This window comes from Onychomys torridus, chromosome 6, assembly GCF_903995425.1.
Source record: "Onychomys torridus chromosome 6, mOncTor1.1, whole genome shotgun sequence".
Classification (NCBI taxonomy): domain Eukaryota; kingdom Metazoa; phylum Chordata; class Mammalia; order Rodentia; family Cricetidae; genus Onychomys; species Onychomys torridus.
The window spans coordinates 62,119,036-62,143,227 of NC_050448.1; the positions used below are offsets into that span (position 1 = coordinate 62,119,036).

At 44.8% G+C, this 24,192-nt stretch overlaps 1 pseudogene; it reads right to left on the minus strand.

Annotated features, from left to right (window-relative positions):
- Window positions 1-961: 961 nt before the first annotated feature.
- The window catches only part of LOC118586175, a 47,914-nt pseudogene continuing 24,683 nt past the window's right edge, over window positions 962-24,192 (minus strand).

Sequence of the window (24,192 nt, forward strand, 5' to 3'; positions counted from 1 at the left end):
TGAATATGTGTTGCTCTCCTTGGTTGATAAAGTTGTTTGGTCAATGATGAGGCAGAATAAGGTTGGATGGTACAATCAAACTGAAGACAGAGATGAAGAAGGGTGGAGTCAGGACAGGTTCTAGCCAGCCACTGAAGAAGCAAGATGTGTAGAAAGTGAGGTAACAAGCCACAAACCATGTGATACAACATAGATAAGAAATATGGATTAATTTAAATGTAAGAGTTAGCTAGTAATAAGTCTGAGCCATTGGCCAAACATTTATAATTAATATAAGCCTCTGAGTGGTTATTCAGGAACTGGCAGGTGGGAGAGAACTGTCTGTCTGTTTACAAACCATTTTAAATGTGTCTAATGCCCAGTAGAGCTACTAAACTGTAAGAGGTCCTTCCAAAGGTTCGTTAGGGGGAGCTGATGGCATACATAGTGATATTGCTTAGTTAGAGAAGGCTTAGGATTACTTATGTAACTCTGTTGTAGGGGTTGGCAACATTTTTCTGTAAGGAGAGAGTAAATATTTTAGGTCATGCAGGGGCTCTGCAGCTGGGGTGCAAGAGCTGCCAGAGACAAATGGGTGTGGCTGAGTCTCAATAAAATTTTATTTATGGATACAGAAATATGAATCTCATGTAGCTTTATGTCATAAAATCTTATTAAAATGTAGAACGATTTTATATCCTAAAAATGTAAAACCATTTAAAATTGAGAAACTGGGAGTTGGGGATTTAGCTCAGTGGTAGAGTACTAGGCCCTGGGTTCAGTCCTCAGCAATGGCAAAAAAAAAAAAAAAAAAAAAAATTGAGCAACTGTTCTTAGCTTACTGGCTATAAAGCAACGTTCTGTTCAGATTCCATCTGAGGGCCATGGTCAGCCAACTCCTGGTATAGACAGCAGCCTGGAACTGGCAGGTGGAAATGCACTGGACTCTCTGAAGTTCAGGCAGGTGAGGGAGAGGTACCCATCAATCCAGGGCTGCTTGACCCTCCAGAAGTTTCTCTGATAAGAGTTTTGCAGCCAGGGCCTCAAGCACTGCCAGTGAGGATGCAGGCATGAGGTAGGACAGGCCATGGCACACCAGGTAACTCAAAAGCCTTTCCTCTGCTTCGTAAGATTCTATGCTGTGGCTCCCTGGGCTTTAGAGTAGAACCACAAGGGATGAACTGATTGGAGGGAAGGTCACTCAGAATTAGTAAAAAACGTCTGAGTTATAAAACGGTTTATAAGAAATGATGCTTCATTGCATTCAAGGACATTCGGCAATCAAACGAACACTTAACAAAGGACTGTCAATAATCCATTTGAATTGCACTTCGCATTTTTCAAAGTGCTTTCCAGTACATTATTCCCATTGATCTGCCCAGGCACCCTAGGAGGCAGACAACCCCATTCTACAGGAGAGGTCACTGCGAACACCTTCACCGGAGGCAATGGCTCAGAACAGCTATGGACTCTGCCCTGCAGCGGCCGTGACCTGATACAAATGGAGACTTCATATTATGAATCTTGCTTATGAAGAATAAGTATCTCTAACTCAAGCTTATTTTTAACCCCTGTGAATCTCCTAGAAACGTGGCCACACACCCAGATTAGCATGAGGAATTCATTACACTGCACTAATGAAACACCGAGAGAATTCACTGAAAGTCCTTCCTAAGTCTGAAGGAGGAAAGCTGTATCTCAAATGATGAGACCAGCTTCACTCTGGCTCAGATTTGTTTTTCTTCTGCTAACTTAGTAATTGGGAGAAGGCAGAGCAGGGAGGTCTGATACCAAAGGAAGGAACCTCCACCTTCTGTGCTACACGTTCCCTTTTGCCTATCAGAGAAAGTGTGGCCTGGGGGACATGGCATGCTGCCAGCCAGCCAGCCCTAGTGAACTGGGGGACGAGTCTGTTCTTCCTACCTCCCAGCTTGGGGTTCTCATCAGCATTTCTCTGCCAAATTGTGCTTTGGCACACCTAAGGATGCCTTGGCAAACTTTGTTAATTTCCCAAGAGCAACTTCCTGGTTCTTAATTAGGCCTTTTATTCCTAGATGTCTATATTTAACTGCGCTCCGTTAGCGCTGACCTCTTTTGGACAGTGCCAAGAACGTCAGGGAGGTGGCAGTTGAGTCTAGACGGGGCAATTATTCAGATAACTAAGCTCCCCCAACTCATTCTTACAGTGACACCCTAAGAGGAGAGGGCCGGCCACTGAGTGACGCCTTCCTGGGCTCATTAAATAACTGCTCTGTGCTTCTCTTCACTGTGCCCAGGGAGGCAGAGAGCAGTGTTCACCAAAGGCAGAGTGTGAGCCGGCTCCACAATTTCACCACTGAGCTCAGAGGGACAGAGCATGGAGGGAGAACGTGGGGATGGAAAAAAAAAGGAGGATTTGAGAAAGGATCTCAATGGTGCAAGGAAACCACAAGAGTATTCATCCCCCTTGTCTGTAAAATTGAAAATAATCTAACTTTCTGTGAGGGGAGAAATGGATCAATAGATCCTGGTGCATTCACACAATGGGACACAATTTAGCAGAAAGAGCATGAACGCATGGGAATCACGTGTATCCAAACAGAGAACTCTTAAAACATCGTTGGGCCTCCAAAGCAAGCTGCATAAAGTACTAAGGATATGAAAACATTATAAAATGGCTTGATAATAATACTGTGTCTTATTTATGGGTAGCATGTATATGGTGTGAGTATTTTTTAAGTCATGACCATTAAAAAAAACTCCAAAGATGTCCATTCTTTTTTCTTTTGAAAGAAAAGAGACAGAACAGTGATAAAAGAAAACACATTTTTTAAGAAAATAAAATGCATGACAATGTCACACACTGTCACCACAGGAAGGAAGGGAATGAGTCTGAGGAGGGAGACCTGTTTACTAACAGCATTGGTGGGGATGGAGGCACAGCTCCACATTGTTACCTGGGGAAGCCTGAGAAGATCTTTTTCAGAGACCTCCACTCAGGTAAAACTGGATCCTTGGCCTCAGCGTGGAAGGGGATTTCATGGTGAGCTGGTACAAAGGGGAGGTAGAGCCTATGGAAATGGAAAGAGAGGTGTGGACTGTGGTGGGTAGTTTCCTGTCAACTTGACACAAGCTAGAGTCATCTGGGGAGAGGGGACCTCAACTGAGAAAATGCCCCCATCAGATTGCCTTACACGCAATTCTGTGGGGTCATTTTCTTGATTAATGATTGATGTGGACAGTGACCATCGATTGGAAAGTAGTCCTAGGTTGTAGAAGAAAGCACGTTGAGCAAGCCATGGGGGCAATAAGCAGCCCCCTCCATGGTCTTTGCCTCACTTTCTGCCTCCAGTTTCTTACCTTGCTTGGGTTCCTTCCTTGGCTTCCCTCAATGATGAACTGTGATCCTGACATGTAAGTTAAGTAAAACCTTTGCTCCTCAAGTCCCTTGTGGTCATAGTGTTTTATCACAGCAACAGAAAGCAAACTGAAACACAGGGAAATGAGGCACACCTGAGAGAGAGAGAGAGTGTGGGCTTCTCAAAGGAGAACTGCCCTTCAATGTGTCAAAATGGATGCCAATTGGTGGCTCTCGTGTTCCAATCCAGAGGACCTAAGACGCTTTCTTCCCCCAACCCTTCTGACATGTGAGATTATCACATGGTTAGTTGTGTTGGAATTCTCCATTCTCAGTTGGCAAGAGGCTTCAAATGGACTCACTCAGGGTGGAGGTCCCCTCCTATGGCCTCATGGTTTTCTGCCTTTTCTGTTCCGCCCCATTTACTGTTCAGTCTGTAAAGTTTATTTTTTAAGCTGCATGATAAATTCACAGGGTATTATCAATGCTATTATTGGTCAACATACTATCATTAGCTATCACCTTCAGTATGTCTGGAATACTTTACTAAACCAGAGGGCAGGTAGTGGAAAGAGAAACTGGGCCCAGTTTGTTGAGGATGAGTTGAGAAATGCTAAGGAAGTCTTAGGAGAGGATTGTGCAGTCATTATGGTTGACAGTGTCTTCTAGAGGCCTTGTGTTGATTGTGCTATTTAGGGGAGATGGTGACCTTTTAGAGGTGGGGCCTCAGGGAAGAAAGTTGGGACATTGGAGATGTATTTTTCTCCTTCCCATCTCTCTCTTATTTCTAGTCCCAAGGGGAGCAGCTCACTTCACAGAATGCTGCCTGTTATGCGTGTTCTTCATTGCCAGGAACCGCCAAAGCTGCTGAGCCTACCAATCATGGGCTGCTCTGAAACTTGTAGCCCAAGATAAACCTTCTTTCCTTTTGAGCCAATACCACATGTACCATGATCAAAAGCTGACTGACACAGGGGCCTGTGACTTTTGTCCTCTGAATTGGTGAGAGCAGCCTCGGGCACTGGAAACCTGGTTAACACCGGATGGATGTTACAGTCCTAAGTTCAATTCCTACAGATCTGAAACTCAACTCGAACCTCTCTGCCACTGTCTTAAGCCACAGCTGCTTCTCCATCACCAGTCTCTGATCTTAGTGGCTTTCAATCACCTGGATGAGGGCAACTTGGCCTAGGAGAAGCAGTCTGCTTCCTCATACTCCGTTTTGTAAGAGTCCCATTTGAAAAGTCCCTTTCCATCAATAGCTCATTTGCTGTTTGACCAAACTGTCAGGCCATGCCAAGGAGACACACAAAATGAGCTAGCACAAACGGTATTATTACTAGCTATTTCAGATCATGCATCTCAAATATGGATGGTGAACAATACAGAAATGAACAAAAGCTTGAAAAACAGATTAATAAAAAAAAGGATTATTTTTCAGACAGCTCTTACATTGTCACACTTGATAAACTAACAGTTGTCCTTGATATAATTATATATCAAGTGAAATTAACGCTTAACTTTTCAATTCTCTCGTATGTTACAATTTTGCAATGTATTAATCTGTTAGGCTCCAACTATGGTCCATACCTGTGATGAGTTAGATAAATGTTTTATATCTTTGGATGCACAGATTTCTCCTAATATTTCTCTCTCTGTTTCTTACAGTTAATTTTAGAATCTTTCATCGGTCCTTTGGATGTTCTGATACTGGGCTAGGCTGCATTCCCTTAGTGTCATCCAGCATGCTCTTCTGTCCTCTTTCCTATAAATTCATTGTTTGATGAGGCCCAGGGTGATAGTTTATACCAGACAGCACCTGGAATCACCTAGGATGGTCAGGAGCTTCTGGTGATGCCCGTGAGGGATTATCTGGATCAGGTTAGCCTCTGGACAGGTTGTAGAGGATTTTCTTGATTAGATTAACTGCATTAGGAAGAGGGCCTGGGCCCTGGGCTGAACAAGAAGGACAGCACCCACTGGTCTCCGCTGCCTCACTGCACATGCAATGTGACCAGCTACCTTTCTGCTCTCTACCATGATGGAATATACCCTGGAACTAAACCAAAATAAACCTTTGGTTACTTATATTGCGTGCACACAAACATACACACACACACACACACACACACACACACACACACACACACACACACGTTACAGCAAATAGACAATCAACTAATATACCCAGCTAGCCATTAAAAAAAGTTTTATGTGCACGATTTTTAAGACCCACTGAAGAATTCCTTGTTTGCAAACAAACAAAACAAACAAAATCCACATGCCTCCCTTATTAGCTGAGTGAAACTTAAAATTGCACTGCTGGAATCATTTTGTCTGAATTCTCAATTAAAATGCAAATACTCCCAGGAAAGGAGAAACTTATTAGGCACCCATTCCTCAGTATGAAAGCTTTGTAGGGGAGGAAAGCATGTCTTTCTCTCACACATCACAAAGACACAGCAGGCACCCCACGGCATCAGTCTGACAGATTTAGTTAGTGAGGTTTTAGGAGACGGTGAGCCTTTGGGGTAGATCAAAGATCCAAGGAAAGTCTGATGAAGAAATGGCCATTCCTTCCTCTTAGACATCGCTCCTCCTTCTGTACTGAAGGCCTAGTTTCAGAGGAGGTAGTCAGAACGCTCTCTCACCTCTCACACAGACGGTGGCAGACAGTCAGAAAGCGACCTTCAAGGTGCCTGCCACATTGTAGGCTGCACGACCTTCATCTTGCCACCTCTGTGGAATCCCTTCTGTCCTAGCTAGGACCTCTATTGCTGTAATGAAACATCATGACCAAAATCAAATTGGAGAGGAAAGGGTTTGTTTGGCTTACACTTCCACACCGTAGTCCATCATAGATGGAAGTCAGGACAAGAACTTAAAGAAGGCAGGAACCTGGAGGCAGGAGCTGATTCAGACAGAGGTCATGGAGGAGTGCTGCCTACTTGCTTGCATTCTTATAGAATCCATGATCACCAGTCTACGGGTAATACCACCCACAGTGGCTGGGCCCTCCTACATCAATCATTAATTAAGAAAATGAACTACAGCCCTATCTTTCAGAGGCATTTTCTCAATTGAGGCTCCCAGATGATGATAGCCTGGTCAAGTTGACATAAACTATCCAGCACATCTTCCCAAGCCAGAGTTTTAGGAACAGGGAAAGGCAAAGAAATGAAGAGGTGGCTGTGTCACAGGGAGGCATCCACAGCACAGTGTGGGATGGGCAGAATCATTGGGGGATGGGCTGGCTGGAAAGTCCCTTAGTGATGGGCAATTTAGCACATGCTGACTTCAGGCCATTACGCCATTTAGTTGTCTAAGATGAGCATGAGTGCATTCATTCGGGGTGGTAGGGCTATGGACCCAATCATCTAATAACCCTGAAAGGAAACGTATTTGCAGCCTTTTTAAAGGTGACATGCAGAGGCTTCAATTGGGCTGAAGTCATTCGTTACTGGTCACTCAGCTAATAAGCAGTCTGGCTTCTAGATCTTTCTACCAATGGCGGCTGCTTCCCATACTCCTTCATGATGTTTGCTTGACAGGGGTGATGAGGGATGAAAGTCTACGTGGGCAATTTTCAGTTTTCACTGTAGCCTGATCCTGGACACAGTCTAAGTCTTGTGGCCAGAATCTGGCATCTCAGGGGCAGTCGGAATCACTCTGCCCTCGGGGTAGCAAATCCTCTTTGCTCATTTCCACCCCTCCCTTTACCCTTTTCTGGGAACGGTGGGAACATTATCTTTGAAAACTCAGCCTGCTGATTAGACAAAAATGATTTGATAACCTCTATTAAACACCATGAATCAGCAGTGTCTTTATCAAAGGAATTATGTATTTGTTTCAAGGTATGTTTACAGTAGGACTATCAGAGGCTTGAAGCGGGGGGAAGGGATCATCTTCACCAACAATTCACCATCCCACTCTATGGCCATCCATGTGTCCTCTTTGGTGTTATTGGCCGGAGACTTTCATAGCTTCCCACGGCCCAGACACTTGTTATGCTTTGTCCCTCTGACTGGGTGCACAGACATCTTCTCTCAGTTCTATCCGTTTCTTCCCTGAGTTTGCAAAACCAAGAGGCAAGGCGGGCAAGGACCCTGGTCTCTCTCTGCCCCTTGAATTCCAGGCCATTTTGAAGTCACTCCATTTGGACATTTACTCAGTAAGACTCCACAACGCAGAGCCCATGAGAAGGGCAACAGGGTCTCATTAATAACAATTACATCATTTTCTTTCACTGGCTTCTTAGAGAACACAGCCACGAACCTTTGCAGGGGTGGGGTGGGGATGCTCTTTCTTTTAAAATGAGGAGTCACAGGGTGGGAACTCGCACAGGTAACTGAGAAAGGAAGAGAACTCTACCAGCTGAAATGCGGATGAGCAATTCCGATGTGAGCAGAGACCACACGCATCGCTGCTCCACCCTCCTGGGCTCGGAACACTGAATGGCTAAAGCCAAATTTACTTAGAAAAAATGTACTTCTTAGTCAATTTCAACACAGAGGACAATTTCTAAGACCAGTTGCACCATGGTCAATCACGAGCTGTTTGTTACTGCCCATCTGCTCCAGGCCCTCGGACGTGGGTCACTGCTGACTTTAGGTAACTTCATATAGACTTAGAGGGTTAAGTTCAGCCAGGCCCCAGTTCCTCTCCAGCAGGCAAGGAAAAGCTGGAGTGTAGTTACTGCCATTACTTAGAATGAAACCTTTGAGGCACCCCTTAAGAAAAACTCAGTAAGGAGGGGAAAGTTAGGTCTCAGAAAGAAGCCATTTGTCTTTAGCCGAATTCAGTGAAGTATGATACAGATTGTTACAGACATAAAACTGTCTGGAGTCTGGCTTCAGGGTTTAGAATGATAAAATATTCATGAAGTATAATTTTGCATAATTTGTTTAGCTACCAAGTTATAATTTAGTTATTTGGTGCATGAATCCTTCGGAAGGTTTAAAGAAGAGAAAAATGGACTTTCCGAAGCTAACTCTAGCTTAGGTGCTGATCCAGGCGAAAAGAAGGCTGTTTACTGCATAAAAACACATGGTGGAGAACATGTGTACACACATCTATTTGCACACAGTTAATTTGCAACCGTAACTTAATTAATATTGTAATTAATTTGTTATAACAACATTATTTCCATTTCCTATGTACCCTTGGTGCTGGGCATTTTATGTAGACTAGCTATCTCGTTTTGCTTGGCATGTTAGCGCATGGAAGTCCAAAGGAAGGAGCTCAAGACAGTCTTTGATTTCAGCAAGATGCATTAGATCACAAAACTCCTTGATATAAGGGCTGTAAGATAGCGAATGTGATCATTTATTCATTCCGAGCACAGACATAGCTCATCTGTGTCCAGGACTATGCCAAGGACTAACAGATACATTTGTCAAAAGACTTCTTGTCCCCAAAGGAGATCCAGTCTAGTTGAAAGGAGAATCAGCTATGAGACAAGGCTCTTTGAGGTGTCACTTGGGCAGGACAAGTTGGCATGGCTGAGTCCTCGAACCAAGATGCAGCCTAATTACAAGTAGGAGAAACTGGGGCTCCTGATCAGTGGCTACTGCCCTGTGACACTCCTGACTTCTGTCTCTCTGGATCACTGTGACATAGGATGACCCACAACTCTTGTAAGCATTTGTAGGCTTGACCCTTCTGACCCATTTCCCACACTGACACCATAAAGAGTCGTTCTGAAAGCCATCCACTCTGGGGTCTCCCATCTTAAAAGGTCACAGCAGGGTTGGGGGTGTAGCTCAGTGCTACAGCTTGTGCCTTGAAAGAAAAAGCAAATCCTTCAGCTTCCCATTGACCTTAACAAAAAGCCCCGTTAGCAGTACAGAACACAAGCCTGTCTGGTCTCAAATCGTGGACAGGAGTTCTTGCTCTTCCCCCAAGACTCAGCTTCTCTAGACCTCAAAGCTGGCTTTTGCTCTATCGAAACCATTCCCATCTTCAGCTGCTCTTAAGTTTCAGCTTCTCCACCTCCACTAGTCCTCTAACTCCTGGGGACCAGACCAATCTCTCCTATTGAGTGGAACTTTCCTTCACTGTCATTTAATGCAGGACCTTCTCAGAGGGAATATTCAGGAGGCCACAGTTAGCACTGCTCTGAACCAGATGAGTTTTGAAACCCAGACCCATCATTTGCAGGTTCTGTGGCCTCCAGGAAAATGCATAACTGTCACTGTGCCACTATTTTCTCATCTGTAACACAAGCATAATGGCAGAAACAATGACCTTGGGTCTCTGTGAGAAATAAATGAGATTATATATGTAAAAGCATTTAGACTGAGGTGGAGCACATTCTTTGTGAATGTTAGCCACTGTTAGGATAATGATCACTTGTGAATATAATCAAAACAATTTATTGTCTACACACATACACAGCATTCACACAAACACTACATAATCCATGCAGCACAACACTGTTAGCTATTGCTGTCATAATGACTGGTTAACATCATCCTGAGAATTTCAATACCCTGTTCCCCAATGTGTCTAGATCATGGCCCCCCAAAGTGTAGAGATCTGATGGTGTGCAAAGGGCAAATGGGGAAAGCTGCTGCTGGTCCCAGAGATGACAAATAGCTCTCTAGGCTGGCTTGTGAGCCTTCCCAACATGCTCACAGAGAATTCTGCTCTCGTCTGGGGAGGGGCAGAGGAGCAGCCTGTTCCAGCTGTGATCAGAACTTGGTGTGTGGAGGATATTAAGTAGATACTCTGTGAATGAGTCAGTTGAACTGTGTAAACTTTCTTACAGGAACAGAAGGCTGGACAGAGAATGGGAGGAAAGGACTGGGCTTGTCAGAAAGTCAGTGGCAGGAGATGGAGGAAGGACCAGGTACACCTGAATGAGAGAGAAGCCCTGCCCTGAGGCTTGTGCTATGTGGTAAGCATAATGGTTTCCTATGCACACTGATCACCCACATGTCCAGTCGTGCCTGGCTGGGGACAGCTGGCCTAGCAAGACATTAAAACCAGGGCCATAAAAATAGAGATGGGGAAGAGCAGGAAGGAATTCTTGTTCATAAACACAAGAATCCTACATGTAAGCAAAATAGATTTGATTGCAAAATGACTACCATAAAACTGTAATTTTGTATGAATTTTAAAACCAACCCTTTACAGATTACAACGGTAATACATATTCATGGCAGAGAATTTGAGATATGCAGAAAAGCAGACAAAACATGAAAAGCACCCCAGTCTCACCACCAGAATAACTACACTGATGTGGTTCTGCCTCTCCTTTTTTCTGCTTGTGCACGTGCACATGATGGAATGTGAAATCGTACATTGTTATCTCTCCCCTGTCAGGGGCAACCCAGTCTAAGCCCCCACCAAGGCCTGGAGTTCCAGTCAGATTATTACAAGAGAGGCCAGAGGGAGGAATTGTATCTTGTTCACCGCCTTTAATGCTTGGCAACGGGCATTTCCCTGCCAGGGCTATCTGAGACCTGACTCTATTGGCTACCATCAGCCTCAGAACTATTTCTTGGCAGCCCCTGGCTGGCATCTTCCATAATCCCAGATGACATTGCCCTACAGCCAAGGCCTCCTGGGACTCTGCTTGCTGTGGTCGGTGCCTCTCTGAGACCTAGCCTTTTGGTCACTGGGCTCAATAGTTTTGGTGGGGTTTGTAGGCCTTCCTTTAGATTTTGGAAATCCAGAGTCTGAATATGAAGACGTGTGTGTGTGTGTGTGTGTGTGTGTGTGTGTGTGTGTGTGTGTACACAAGTGCACATGTGGGCTGTTTTTAGTTCTTGAGTCTGGAGGTGGGTGGGCATGGAGAGGGCCTGCCCTTTCCTCTATAGACTGTACTGCAGGAGGTTGGGTAGGAATGAGGTCAGGATCCTGAGCCTGGGACTGGAGTTCACATGGTGACATGATTGTAGGAACAAGGGAGCATCTCAGGTGACACAGCTGGGTAGTAAAAGTCTGCCCCAGCTTCCCCAGATCTCCCTTGGCTGAAGTCATCCTCCATCCAGGGTGAGGACCAAACCTGTAGTGGACACCACAGAGTGAGTCAGACTGTAGGACTGAGGGGAAAGGATGAAGGACCTAGGGACAGAAGCCTGCCATGCTCAGTAAGAAGTGCTTTGAGAAATTACTTTTTCTCAAGACTCAGGGTGTGGCTGGGTTTTCTTTTTCTTTTTCTTTTCTTTTCTTTTCTTTTCTTTTCTTTTCTTTTCTTTTCTTTTCTTTTCTTTCTTTCTTTCTTCCTTCCTTCCTTCCTTCCTTCCTTCCTTCCTTCCTTTCTTTCTTTCTTTTTTTTTGAGACAGGATTTCTCTGTGTAGCTTTGGAGCCTTTCCTGGAACTCACTCTGTAGCCCAGTCTGGTCTCAAACTCACAGAGATCCACCTGCCTCTGTCTCCCGAGTGCTGGGATTAAAGGCGTGCACCACCACTGCCCGGCATGGCTGGGTTTTCTAAGACTTGGGGGTGTAGCTGGGTTGTGGCTTGTCCAGGATACACAAAGCCCTGGGTTCAATCCCCAGAATCTCATAAACTGGGTATGGTGGCACAAGTCTGCAATTCCAGCATCAGGGGGCATGGGGAAGGAGGACTGGGGACTTGAAGTCATCCTCAGCTACATAGCAAGTGCAAGGGAAGCCTGGGCTACATGGGATCCTGTCTCAAAACAACAACTATAATGATCTACTTTCTCATCCAAAGCAAGAATGGCACATGCAAATCTCTTGGCAGAAGGTCAGGCAGCACCCACTGGACAGGTCCAGGGACGAGAGCCTCACCCACTTCCTCAACACTTGGAAACTCAGCATGATGGGAACTTCCACACTTAGCAGAAATGTGTTTGCTAGGTGCATCTTCCAGGGGCTTCATGGCAGAGGCCTACAGCAGTGCCTTGGCCATGCTAGTACACTGCTGTGGTCATGCACCCCCCCCCCACACACACACACACCTGCCCCTTCTCCCCTCCAGTCCCTAAGCAGCTTTCTGGTTCTCTGCTAAAGTCAGCATGGCAGTGGGAGGGAGGCCTGGGAAGCAAGGTGAAGATAGGCTCCAGCAGCATTCTATCACATAGGGACCCTAGGGACTAAGCCTTTCTTAGCAAGTTCTTGCAACAGTAGATTGGGGTGGTGGTGAAAAACAGAGGCTGGTGTGTTGTGGTTGATATATTGTACACCCCAATAAACTCATCTGGGGGTCAGAGAACAGAACAGCCATAATATTAAACATAGACGTTAGGCAGTGGTAGCACACACCTTTAATCCTAGCCTTCTGGAGGCAGAGATCCATCTGGATCTCTGTGAGTTCAAGGCCACACTGGAAACAGCTAGGCGTGGTAACAAGAGCCTTTAATCCCAGGAAGTGATGACAGAAAGCAGAAAGGTATGCAAGGCATGAAAACCAGGAACTAGAGCTGGTTAAGCATTTCAGGCTTTCGAGAAGCAGTTTTGCTGAGATCCATTTGGATAAGGACTCAGGCTTATAGTCTGAGGAAACAGGATCAGCTGAGGCATTGGAGAGGTGAGGTGGCTGTGGCTTGTTCTGCTCCTCTGATCTTCCAGTATTCACCCCAATACCTGGCTTCAGGTTTGATTTTATTAATAAGACCTGTTAAAATTCATGCTACAATGTGGGATAAAGCCTGAGTTAAGGCTCAGGCTGGCCCAGAGAGACAGAATGCACTTGTCCCTCTGGGTCCTCTGCAGCCCTATTGGATTAGACCGTTGCTAAAATCAGGAGAGATTCTGTTTCTGCACCAGGCCTAGTAATCAGTTCTTTTTCTACTAAGTCATAATTATGAAATTTCAAGGCTCCAGGAGACCTATAAGAGCAGACTTTCTGTCCCTTTATCTTCTAGCAAAACAAAATAACATTATTTAGCTAATACTGTATTTGTCTCAGCCTTCTATTTGTAAGTCAAAAATTTTCAAACAAAGTTTTGGCAAATTTTAACCCATCTTTTTCTTTTGGGGATGTGGACCCACGTATTTTAGTCACAGTGGGAACTCAGGCCCAAAGCATGTGACACCCACCTACCTTTTCATCTTTAAGGGTAAAATAACTGGCAGGTGTGGCATTCAATCAAAACCTGTTACCTCAATTAAGGGTTTCCTGGGCAGGTCACGTTTGCTTCTTTTGCAGCAACATTAAACAGAAGGTGATTTTTCACACCTGCTTCATAAGCCCTATATGCACCATTCATTGCAATAACACAGATTTAGACTTCAAAAATAGCTTCATACATGAGGCTTGCCCAGGATCAAGCCAGGCAATAACTTCATGGAAGGGCTCAGGAAGGTTCCACCCTTTGCCAAGAAGCTGTAGGCAATTGACGGTTGCTGAGGGAAGGGAGTCAATTTCCTTCATGGATGTGGCAGCTGGTAGGTTGTCCATGCTCCTACATGTAGCATTGATGACCTTGGTGGGGGGAAAAAGGAGGAAGAAGAGGAGGGAGAGGAGGAGTAAGAGGAGGATGGGATGATCACGACATAGGAAGATAGGAAAGGCATACATGCCTGAAGTCCAGAGTAGATATGATCAAGATACGTTGTATACATATATGAAATTGTCAAAAAATACACTCAAATATTAAGTATATAAAAAGAAATTGGATGTATATAAATTTTGGTGTGACTTCTGGGCAATTATTGAAAGCTTCAGCCAGTTATTTCAATCACCTTTCATATTTTACTAAGAGAAAACTAAAAACACATGGCGTTGAGGACACTTACTTTGGCCTGCACAAAACATGGCCTGGGTCCCTCCCAAAGCCTGACTGTGAGTGGGACAAGTCAGAAGCCATCGTTCCTGCATAAAGGAAGACAGTTCTCACTAGGACAGAAAAGAAACACATGAATTAAGGATCCAGTGGGTTGGTTTTAGGGAGAGTGTTGACAAAGAAGACATAGGCCTCCAGCAGGAATGCAGAGCACCCACCCTGGCTGATGAGGAAGATCAGATTAAGAGGGCTGAAAGCAGAGGGGTGGTGATGAGGTATGTTAGTTAGGTGTCTTAGGATTTCTACTGCTGTAATGAAACACCATGAGCAAAAAGCAAGGTAGGGAGGAAAGAGTTTATTTGGATCACACTTCAGCATCGCTGTTCATCACTGAAGGAACTTGGATAGGAACTCAAACAGGACAGGATCCCAGAGGCAGGACCTGATGCCATGGAGGCAAATTGCTTACTGTCTTGCTTCCCATGGCTTGCTCAGCCCACCCTCCCATAGAACCCAGGACCAACAGCCAGAGATGGCACCACCCAACTATGGGCTAGGCCCTCTCCCGTTGATCACTAAATGAGAAAATGCCTTACAGCTGGATCCCATGGAGGCATTTCCTCAGCTGAGGCTCCTTCCTCTGATGACTCTAGTTTGTGTCCAGTTGACACACAAAACCAACCAGTACATTAGGTTACAGGCTAAGTAATAACCAACAGACCCTTGAAGACACCGGCTTTTATAACACAGATGAAGCCTTCGATCCCTTGTTTGGTGTGATTGACTTACAACTGTCAAAACTTAGTGAAGGAAACATCTAAGTTCTGTGCACGTTGAGGGTGCGAATTACACCTGAAAACTGGCAGTCACCCCTTTCTTCCCCACAATACTCCAAAGAGGGGTGTGCACGTGACAGTTCTGCTTTGTGTCCTGTCAGATCATCGACTCCATCTTGGATGCCTCGTAAAGAGAAGGAAGAGGATGCTGGAAACCAGGCCAAGAGGCTTCCTTGCAGATTAAGGCTTGTGGTGATATATTGTTTGTAATAAAGCTTGCCTGAAGACCAGAGAAACAAAGGAACAAGCCACAGCCATCTCTCACCTCACCATCTCCTCAGCCAAAAAGACTGAGTTCCTGTCTCCTCCAGCCTTATATTCCTTTCTCTGTCCAGCCATATCACTTCCTGTCTCAACTTTCCTAAAGGTGTGTGATCCCAAGTGCTGGAATTTAAGGTGTATGCTACCACTGCCTGGCTGTTTCTCTTTTAGACTGGATTAATCTCATGTAGCCCAGTGTGGCCTTGAACTCACTGAAATCCAAACAGATCTCTGCCTCTGTCTCTTGAGTGCTAGGATTAAAGGTGTGTGCCACCACAGCCTGACCTCTGTGGCTAACTCTGTGGCTAGCTCTGTCCTCTGATCTTCAGACAAGCTTTATTTCTTAGATTACAAATATATCACCCCAAAGGCTAACTTGGATTTGACATCTCTCTCCCACTCAGATGCTACAGACTGAGTCACACAGCCACAGAAACAGAGAAATGCAAACTAGATCCAAAAGTCCTGTGACCAGCTAGAACTCTGTGGGTGGGGCTTAAAGCAGAAGTAAACCCCCAGAAGAAAGATGCTAAAGAGAGCAGGGGAGTCTTGCTGCCTGAGGTGACCATGATGGCCCATGGTTCATGAGAGCCATGGGACGGCAGGGAAGACCTGCAGAGTCATTCAGGGACAGGATAGGCCCAGTTGTGTTGCTGTTTGCTCCCAGGGACACGAATGGAAAGAATCACGAGTTTGGAGAGGGGTGGGTCAGTAGCAGTGAGATCATGGCAATGTTGGGGAAACTGGGAGGGACAGCTGGTGTACGGATGGGGTGGAGCCAAAGGTGGCCCAGGAAGCTTTAGAGCCTCCACCCTGGGAGATGTTTAATAATAGAGGAGGCAGCTGTTGCTGTTGGTTAGGGCGAGGCTCTGTCTGAACTAGGGTGCTCAGCAAAATGTTCTTCCTGAGTGTAAGGTGGAATAGATTGAAGGTAAAATTGAACATGAGTAGGAGGCTGAGACAGAGTGATGAGAAGCAATCCAGCCACCCAATGGTCCCAACAAGTGTCTGCAACTCCCTTCACTGTGCCCGTGATTCCCTTCACAGGATCCTGGCACCTGTAGTGTCTGCTGCAGGCGTCTCCCTGCTCTTTTTAGTAGAACCCTCAGCTTTCCCTGTAGCACAAATCTTAAAGGTCTTATTAATAACAACAAACCTGGAGCCAGATATTAGGGTGAATGCTGGAAGATCAGAGAAGCAGAACAAGCCACAGCTTCCTCACCTTGCCGATTCCTCAGCTGAGGTGGTTTCCTGAGACTGGAAGCCTCTGAGTTCTCATCCAACTAGATCTCAGCTGAACTGCTGCTCAAAAGCCTAAAAGTTTAACCAGGCCTAGTTCCTGGTCCTCATGCCTTATATACCTTTCTGCTTCCTGCCCTCACTTCCTGGGATTAAAGGCGTGAGTCACCATGCCTGGCTGTTTTCAATGTGGCGTTAAACTCACAGAGATCTGGATGGATCTCTGCCTCCCAAGTGATAGGATTAAAGGTGTGTGTGCCACCTTTTCTGGCCTCTATGTCTAGTGGCTGTTCTGTTCTCTGACCCCAGATAAGTTTATTAGGGTGCACAATATTTTGGGGAACACAATATCACCATATTTCCCTTTCCTAAATCTCAAGGGCTGGGCACACCCACTTTGTAACCTCTATCAACTCCTATCTTGCATTATAAAGTGTGGTCCCTGCAAAACAGCAGGTGGAAAGATCTGGAAGGTATGAGTTGCTACTAGGCACAATGAGGGGTGGAGAGAGTTGGGTGTGGAGATAGATGAGAGTCTCCAGCAGAGTGGTAAGAGGAAAGCTATTATAGATGTAGAGGGTGAGTCCTGAATTGCCAATGGGTTCCTGTTGAGAGCAGTGCACCTGTCTCGAAGTAGGTCAGGCACTTGTGAGCACAGTAGCCATACAGCCCATGTCAGGTTTTCTCAGCTGCTCCTAGTGCTGTCCAGGTGATAGATACTTGTTTTGATCTCCCCACACCATTCTCCTCTTGGTTCCAGGGCTGGGGCCCATGACCTTGCCTGTGCTAGGCAAGCAGTCTACCACTGAGCTAAGGTCCAAGCCTGATACTTGTCAAATTCATAATCATTTAGACCTAATGCAATGAGTAAGAGTTGCGTATTCATCCCTAGAGCACAAGGGGACCCTTATTAAGCACACTCCTCAAACCTCTCCACACCCCGCACCCCAGTCAGAGGCAAAGGTTCTTTCTATAAGTCCAGACTGTAGGCTGATGGCCACATGAGGAAGGATGGTTGGTCAAGGTGCATGACCTCCTTTGAGCCTTAGTTTCCTCATTAGACTGTGGGAGTAGAGTTGCATTAGATGGTATCTAACATCTTATCACATGATAGTCTGTGATAATCAAGCAGCTCTTTCCCTAAAATATTTTATATTTTTATCTACCTAACTATCTATCTATCTATCTATCTATCTATCTATCTATCTATCATCTATCTAATCTATCATCCACCTATCATCTATCATCTATCAATCTATCAAGCTATCTTCAATCTATCAATCTATTTATCTATCTCTGTCTATTATCTATTTATCATCTATCTTCTATCTATCTGTTATCCATCTATCATCTACCTATCTTCTGTCAATCTATTATCTATCTACCTTCTATCTATCTCTTTCATCTATCTATCTATCTATCTATCTATCTATCTATCTATCTACTTATCTATCATCTATCTATCTATCTGAGACATTTGAGTTTACAATTTATCTCTTCCTTCCTTTTGAGGCAGCAGCTTGTTATGTCTTGTTATGGCTGCTATAACAAAATATGGACTTACAGCCTCTCCATACTAGAAGGTAGCAAGTCCAAGATCAAGGGACCAGCAGATCCAGTGTCTGGTGAAGGCTATCTTTCTGGTTCACAGAGGGTATAGTTGTGTCCTCTTATGATGCCATCACCAGATGCTGAATCTGTAAATGTTAGACTTTACAGCCTCCAGAGATCAGTGAGCAAGACATTTCTATTTATAAATTGCCCAGTGTAAGTTGTTCAAGAAAATGTTTGGGCACCCATTGTTTGTTGCCTGAGCTCTTGCTCTCTGCCCAACAGATCAGACCAAACCATAATGGAGTCATTCCTGTTAAGTGTAGGTGAAATCAACCCAAAACTTTAAAATGAAGGACAATTTCCACACCATTTCTTCAGCTCAGCTCAAGGGCCATGATGCTGCCTGATTCCGAGTCCCCCCAGCTCTAGCTGCTGGGATTTTGCTCTTTGACAAAGTAGCTTGTTTTGGCAGCAGTAACAGGCTAAGCATCCTCTGAGGGTTGGGCTGTGACTCCTGCTTTCTTGCTGACTGTCAGCCTGAGTCCCTCTCTTAGAAGTACCCTTAGGTCCTTGCAAATTGCCCTTTCCAAGCAGGCAGCTACTTCTTCCAGCCAGCAGCAGGACACCTGCTGCTATTTCTGTCTCTTTGAATGACCCTCTGCTTAGGTCAGACTCACCGAGGAAAAAAATGTCACCTTTAATTAACTCAGTGTCTACTGATTTGGAACCTTGATGACATATGCCATAAATCAGAGACTCTGTTGTGTCTACAGGTCTGGTCTGCACTCGAGGGTAGAAGATTCTATAAGTGTATAGCTCAGATAAAAGGGATTTGGGGGTCAGGCTTCTTAGGATCCTACCCAAGGCAGCTTTGAAGGCAGGAGTCACAATCTCAATGCCTACAAGGATCAACAGACATAGTGATCCAGAAGAGGTTCAGAAGGTAAGCAATTGGGAGCCTGAGGGCTTATAGGTACCTGTAGTAGACATTTACTCTCTGATGGGAATACCTTTGACTAAAAACCCAATGCAGGCAAGCTTGAGAACTACCAACACAATCTAGAAGTTCTGAGTTTCATGCGAGGATAGCAGCTTCAATTTTCATAAATAAATAAATAAATAAATGCAGAGGATTATAGCTGGAGTGTTTCTCTCCAGCTCCCACCAAGCCCTGGCAGTCCTGTAGCTCACTTATAAAATAAACACACAGATGCTTATATTATTTAAACTGTTTGGTCTAATTGCTCAGGCTTCTTGCTAACTGTTCTTACATCTTAAATCAACCCATTTCTATTAATCTATAAGTTGCCACGTGGCTTGTGGCTTACCGGTATCTTAACATCTGCTTCTCATCGTGGTGGTTGGCAGTGTCTCCTGACTCAGCCTTTCTGTTCCCAGAATTCTCTTCTCTTTTTGTCCCACCTATACATTCTGCCTGGCTACTGGCCAATCAGTATTTTATTTATTAACAAATCTGAGCAACACATTTAACATACAGAACATCCCACAGCAGAGGATGTTTTGAAACTATTACATAGTTTCACTTATGTAATATGATGGTAGATGCAGCTTATTATACATTTATCCAAACCACCTCATGTACCAAGAGCAAGTCTAATGTAAACTATGGACCTTAGGTGAGAATGGTTATCAGTGTAGGTTGGAGCCCATGTACCATGCTAGTGGGAGGTGGTGCTATGGGAGAAGCTGTTTATGTGCTGGGGCTGTGGTATATGAGAACTGTCTTCAATTCACATTTGCTCTAAACCTGAAATTTCTCTATGAAAGTTAATGTTTCAACTTTGTTTTACTTAAACAATTAAACCTCCACCACTATGGGTCAGAAGTAAAGTGATCTGTTGACCACCAGTGCGTGTATGTGTTCAGTTTTAGGGAAAGGCAAATCCAGTGGAACACAGTAGCAGACATATTCTGGCCTGAGGACCCCAGCTCCAAGGACAAAGAAATTCCAGGAAGAATGTGATGTCATTACTGAACCGGGTCTCCTGTGTGGCAGCACTTTGGAGGAACCAGGGGCTGGACATATGAGCCAGACAGCAGAGATGAGCTGACCAAAGGTGGGAGGAGTGAGTCCCCTGGGGATCACTGGGCTAAAACAGTGTTTACCCCTGAAAAAGGTTTTCAGCCCTCCAATGTGCTTCTGTGAGCAGAGCGGCACATCCCTTCACATTTGTACTATAACACCTTCAATGGCTTGCTAGAAAATTGCTTCCCCAATTACACATACTTCTGCAAAGGGTACACAGTTGTAATGCACCGCAAGGGCAGGGAAAATGTATTGCAATTGGATACATTGAATAATGCACTGTTTCAACAATACCAGGAAGAATGTTGTATTATTAAAACACCACAGTCATTTCAAAGAGCAACACTAAAGTCACCATGAGCAGGCATTAAGATCTGAGAATAACAAATATTGAGTTTTTCTCCAAGCTATGGTAGAGCAAAAATCCTTCAATCTGTTTAAACTTTCAGAGAATAGACAGGCTTTTATAGGCAAGGATGACTGGGGTGAGAAAGAAATCGCTTTGGCTCTCATTCAATACTGGAATGCCAAACGCTTGGGTGTTTAACATCCCTGTAAGCAAGCTACAAGGGCTCAGAGAAGTGGGTTGCTGAGCAACTACCAAAGGGGTGGAGTTAGGGCTGAGTGCCAGTCTGGGGTATCTGGGCTCCTAAATGCCCTCCTTTTTATGGGGCTAAAATGATGGAACTTTCAGTTCCCTTAATGGCGGTCATTTGCTGCAGATCTGATTAGTAGCTGGGTTCATTATGAATTGCATAGGTTGAACTTGAGTACTTTGAATCACTTCCCATAGCCTTCCTCATCCTAGATCATTCTCACAGACTCTCTACTTGTATCTGCTCCTTAGATGATGCTCCTTTCTAAACCACTCTTCCTATACCTTATACTTATTTTGGGTGTTAGCTAACTTAACTGTGGCCTTCCTGGTCCACGAACAAAACTAGGCCTATTGTAACCTTCTTGGATGTCCCAGCTAAAGTCATTTGATTGCTGAGGGGTGGGGGAGGTGGGGAAGGATTGTTATTAACACTAGTTTGAGAAAAGAGAGAAATTAAATGGAAAAAATAAGCAATCACATAATCTTTGTGAGAGGGATGCACAGGTGGGTTCAGCCATCCCTGAAACCAGAGTAGGACCCCCCTCCCCAAAGAAACCAGCCCACTCATTCTTTTGCCTGGAGGCTTTACACATTGGCTGCTCTAGGGAGGTTGCTTTTAGCTACAGAACATTTTTTACTTCTTCCTTGTGAGCTTGCTTTAATCTCCCCCCTGCCACAGTAGAAAATGGCTGCCAATGTAGAACAGGACTGTTGAGGTGGGACGTGAACACCGTAACAGTTTTCCTGTAAGACCTATGAGCAGCAAGTCCATGAGAGTCTCTAGCTCGCCGCAGTTCCAGGCTGTGGTGAAGGAAGCAGGCTCAGGTGACTTCCACCCCAGCTATAATCTTTATCCACTGTTCTCTTCCTTGTCAATCTCTTATTCATTAAACTTTTCACTGTTTCAGCACCATGACCCAGGAGGATGGAATGGAGACAGGGTTGGGAAATGGCACCATCTGAAATTGAAGCCTCAAAGCCTTAGCATCTCATGGATGACATCAGCCATCTGCTGCAGAGACGAGTTGAAATAGACTACAGATAAGCTCAGAGAGTCTCCCCAGACTCACCACAAAAACCTTGTCAGAACACAATTTAATCTAAGGTAAATAGTAATCATGGAAACAGCATCAGATTTGTGATAGAAATGACTTGGTGCTCCACCTGCGGTATTAAAAGTAAAAATGAGAAGTCTGTGTTGAAGAGTCATCTCTGGGCCTGTCTGAATGGGTGGAAGTCTTGGCTGGCTCTGGGGGTCCTCTGGCCCATTTGGTAGGTGCCACTCAGCAGGGCAGAGAATTGTTACAGCTTGATGACACCAGCCATTAAAAATCTTCCCATGCCCTGCTCTGTGACCTTGCCTGGAGTCAGTAATTTGGATTTTCAAAAATACTTTGTACTTTAAAAAAAGAATTGTTCAGCAGCTGCTAGTGTCTCATGAGTTTGATTAGTTTGAACCAATCACCCAGAACCTCAATGAGTTCACAAAATTGAGCTCCTGAACCCTAAGATCTGAAGACCCCTGTGACCTTGTCAAGATGCCAGCCAACCAGCCCCAGTCCCATTTGAATATTCAAAGGGAAGTCCTCATAGCTTAGGAGAAGCATGGGAAGATGGCCGTAACAAAAAGAGGCTCAGCCGTATCAGCATTCTTTCATCCATCTCAGTTTTCTTCCTCCAAACCTATTAGCCAGTTCAATGGGATGACTTGCCGGTCAGCTGAGAGAGGAGGTGGTCCTGGCTCTCCAGTAGAAGACATGTGTATGGAAGGCAGAATTCTCAGAGCTCTTTAGGGCTCAACAAAGGCAGCAACTTCTGTGTGTAGCTATGGCAGGTCTTTTCTGAGCTGTTCCATGGAGGAGGTACCAGAACCTCGCCATCTCCTGGGTAGATTGGGTATGTTGATGCATGAGTATTCTCTGCCTTTCTCCATCCCTTCCATTCCTATATCAGTGTTATTAGGTGGCTGTAACAACGTACCATAGACTGAGTTACCTTAAATCACAGGAAGTGATTTCTTCACAGTTCAAGAGGTTGGGAAGGCCAAGATCAAGGTGTTGGAAGATTTGAAGGATTTCGTTCCCTGTGAGGATTGTCCCGACATGCAGATGGCTGCTTCCTCACTGTGTCCTCACAGAGGAAGCATGGTGGGAGGGGGAGAGAATTAACTCTGTGGCATCTCTTTCTTAGAACACTGATTCCATCAGACGAAGGTGCTATATCACAATCAAATTCACTTCCAAAGCGCCACCTCCAGGTACTCTCTGTTAATCTGGGAAAGATACATATTCAGTCCTCAAAAGTTCCTGCTTTTCTCTTTGTAGCTTGTCCTTAACAGCCTAAGTCTCTTGTTGGGTCCTAGGAGCTGCTAAGAAGAACCCAGAGGCCGAGGGTTCTGTAAATGAAGGCTCCATTTTCTTTTAGAGACATATCAGGGCAGTTCATGTAGGTTTGTTGGATGGAGCTGGGTCCTTTCGTTCTAAATAAAGATAGGGTCTAGAGAGAGAGAACAAGAGCTCAGTTATGAATGCTTGCTGCCGAGTCATGAGGACCGGGGTTTGGAGTACCTACGTAACAAGTCAGATGTTATTTCACAGGTAATTTCAGCTTCTAGAGGTCTTATGATATCTTCTGGCCTCTCTGCATACCCAAGTGTGTGTACCCCCCAATGCAAAAAGAAATAAAAATAAATAGATACAGTGAAGGTGTGATGGCTCAGGTGAAAAAAGACATGATGGGAATGTTTGGTGAGCATAGCAGTTTACCTCATAGCCAGGAACTGAGAAAGTGAAGAAGTGGGGTCCTACTGCTCGCCTCCAAGAGCACACTTCCAGTGATTAGAAAATCTACGAGGCTCCACCTTTCAAAGCCTCTACCATCCTCCAGCTGCACAAAGCTGATGACCAAGTATTTAACACTTGGGTGTTGAGGGAAGGTTGCAGATCCAAACTCCAGCGAGAATGCCATTGTTTCTCTGACTGGCCTCAGACAACATTCCATTAAATGAGCCATTTATGATTGAAAGCCATGGCCAAGAATATAGCTACAAATATTGTTGGGTTTTTAAGCCTTTTACATAAAGGAAGGGTAGCATGAATCTTAAATAGTCTTATTAATAAAAACAAACCTGAGGCCAGTTATTGGGGTGAATGCTGGAAGATCAGAGAAGCAGAACAAGCCACAGCTTCCTCACCTTGCCAGTTCCTCAGATGATCCTATTTCTTCAGACTGGATGCCTCTCAGCTGAACTGTGTTGCTCCAAAGCCTAAAAGCTTAACCAGACAAATGCTTAACCAGCCAAATGCTTCTACTTTCTGGTCTTCATGCCTTATATATCTTTCTACTTTCTGCCATCACTCCCTGGGGTTAAAGGTGAGTCATCATGCCTGGCTGTTTCCAATGTGACCTTGAACTCACAGAGATCCAGAGGGATTTCTGTCTCTGGAATGCTAGGATTAAAGGCGTGTGCTACCACTGCCTGTCCTCTATGTTTAATATTGTGGTCATCCTGTTCTATGACCCCAGATAAGTTTATTAGCGTGCACAATATTTCAGGGAACACAATACCACCACATGGAAGGGAAATGTTCTGAAGTATTCTGTTCAGGGAGCATACGTCTCTAGCTTTGGCACTTGGGTCTT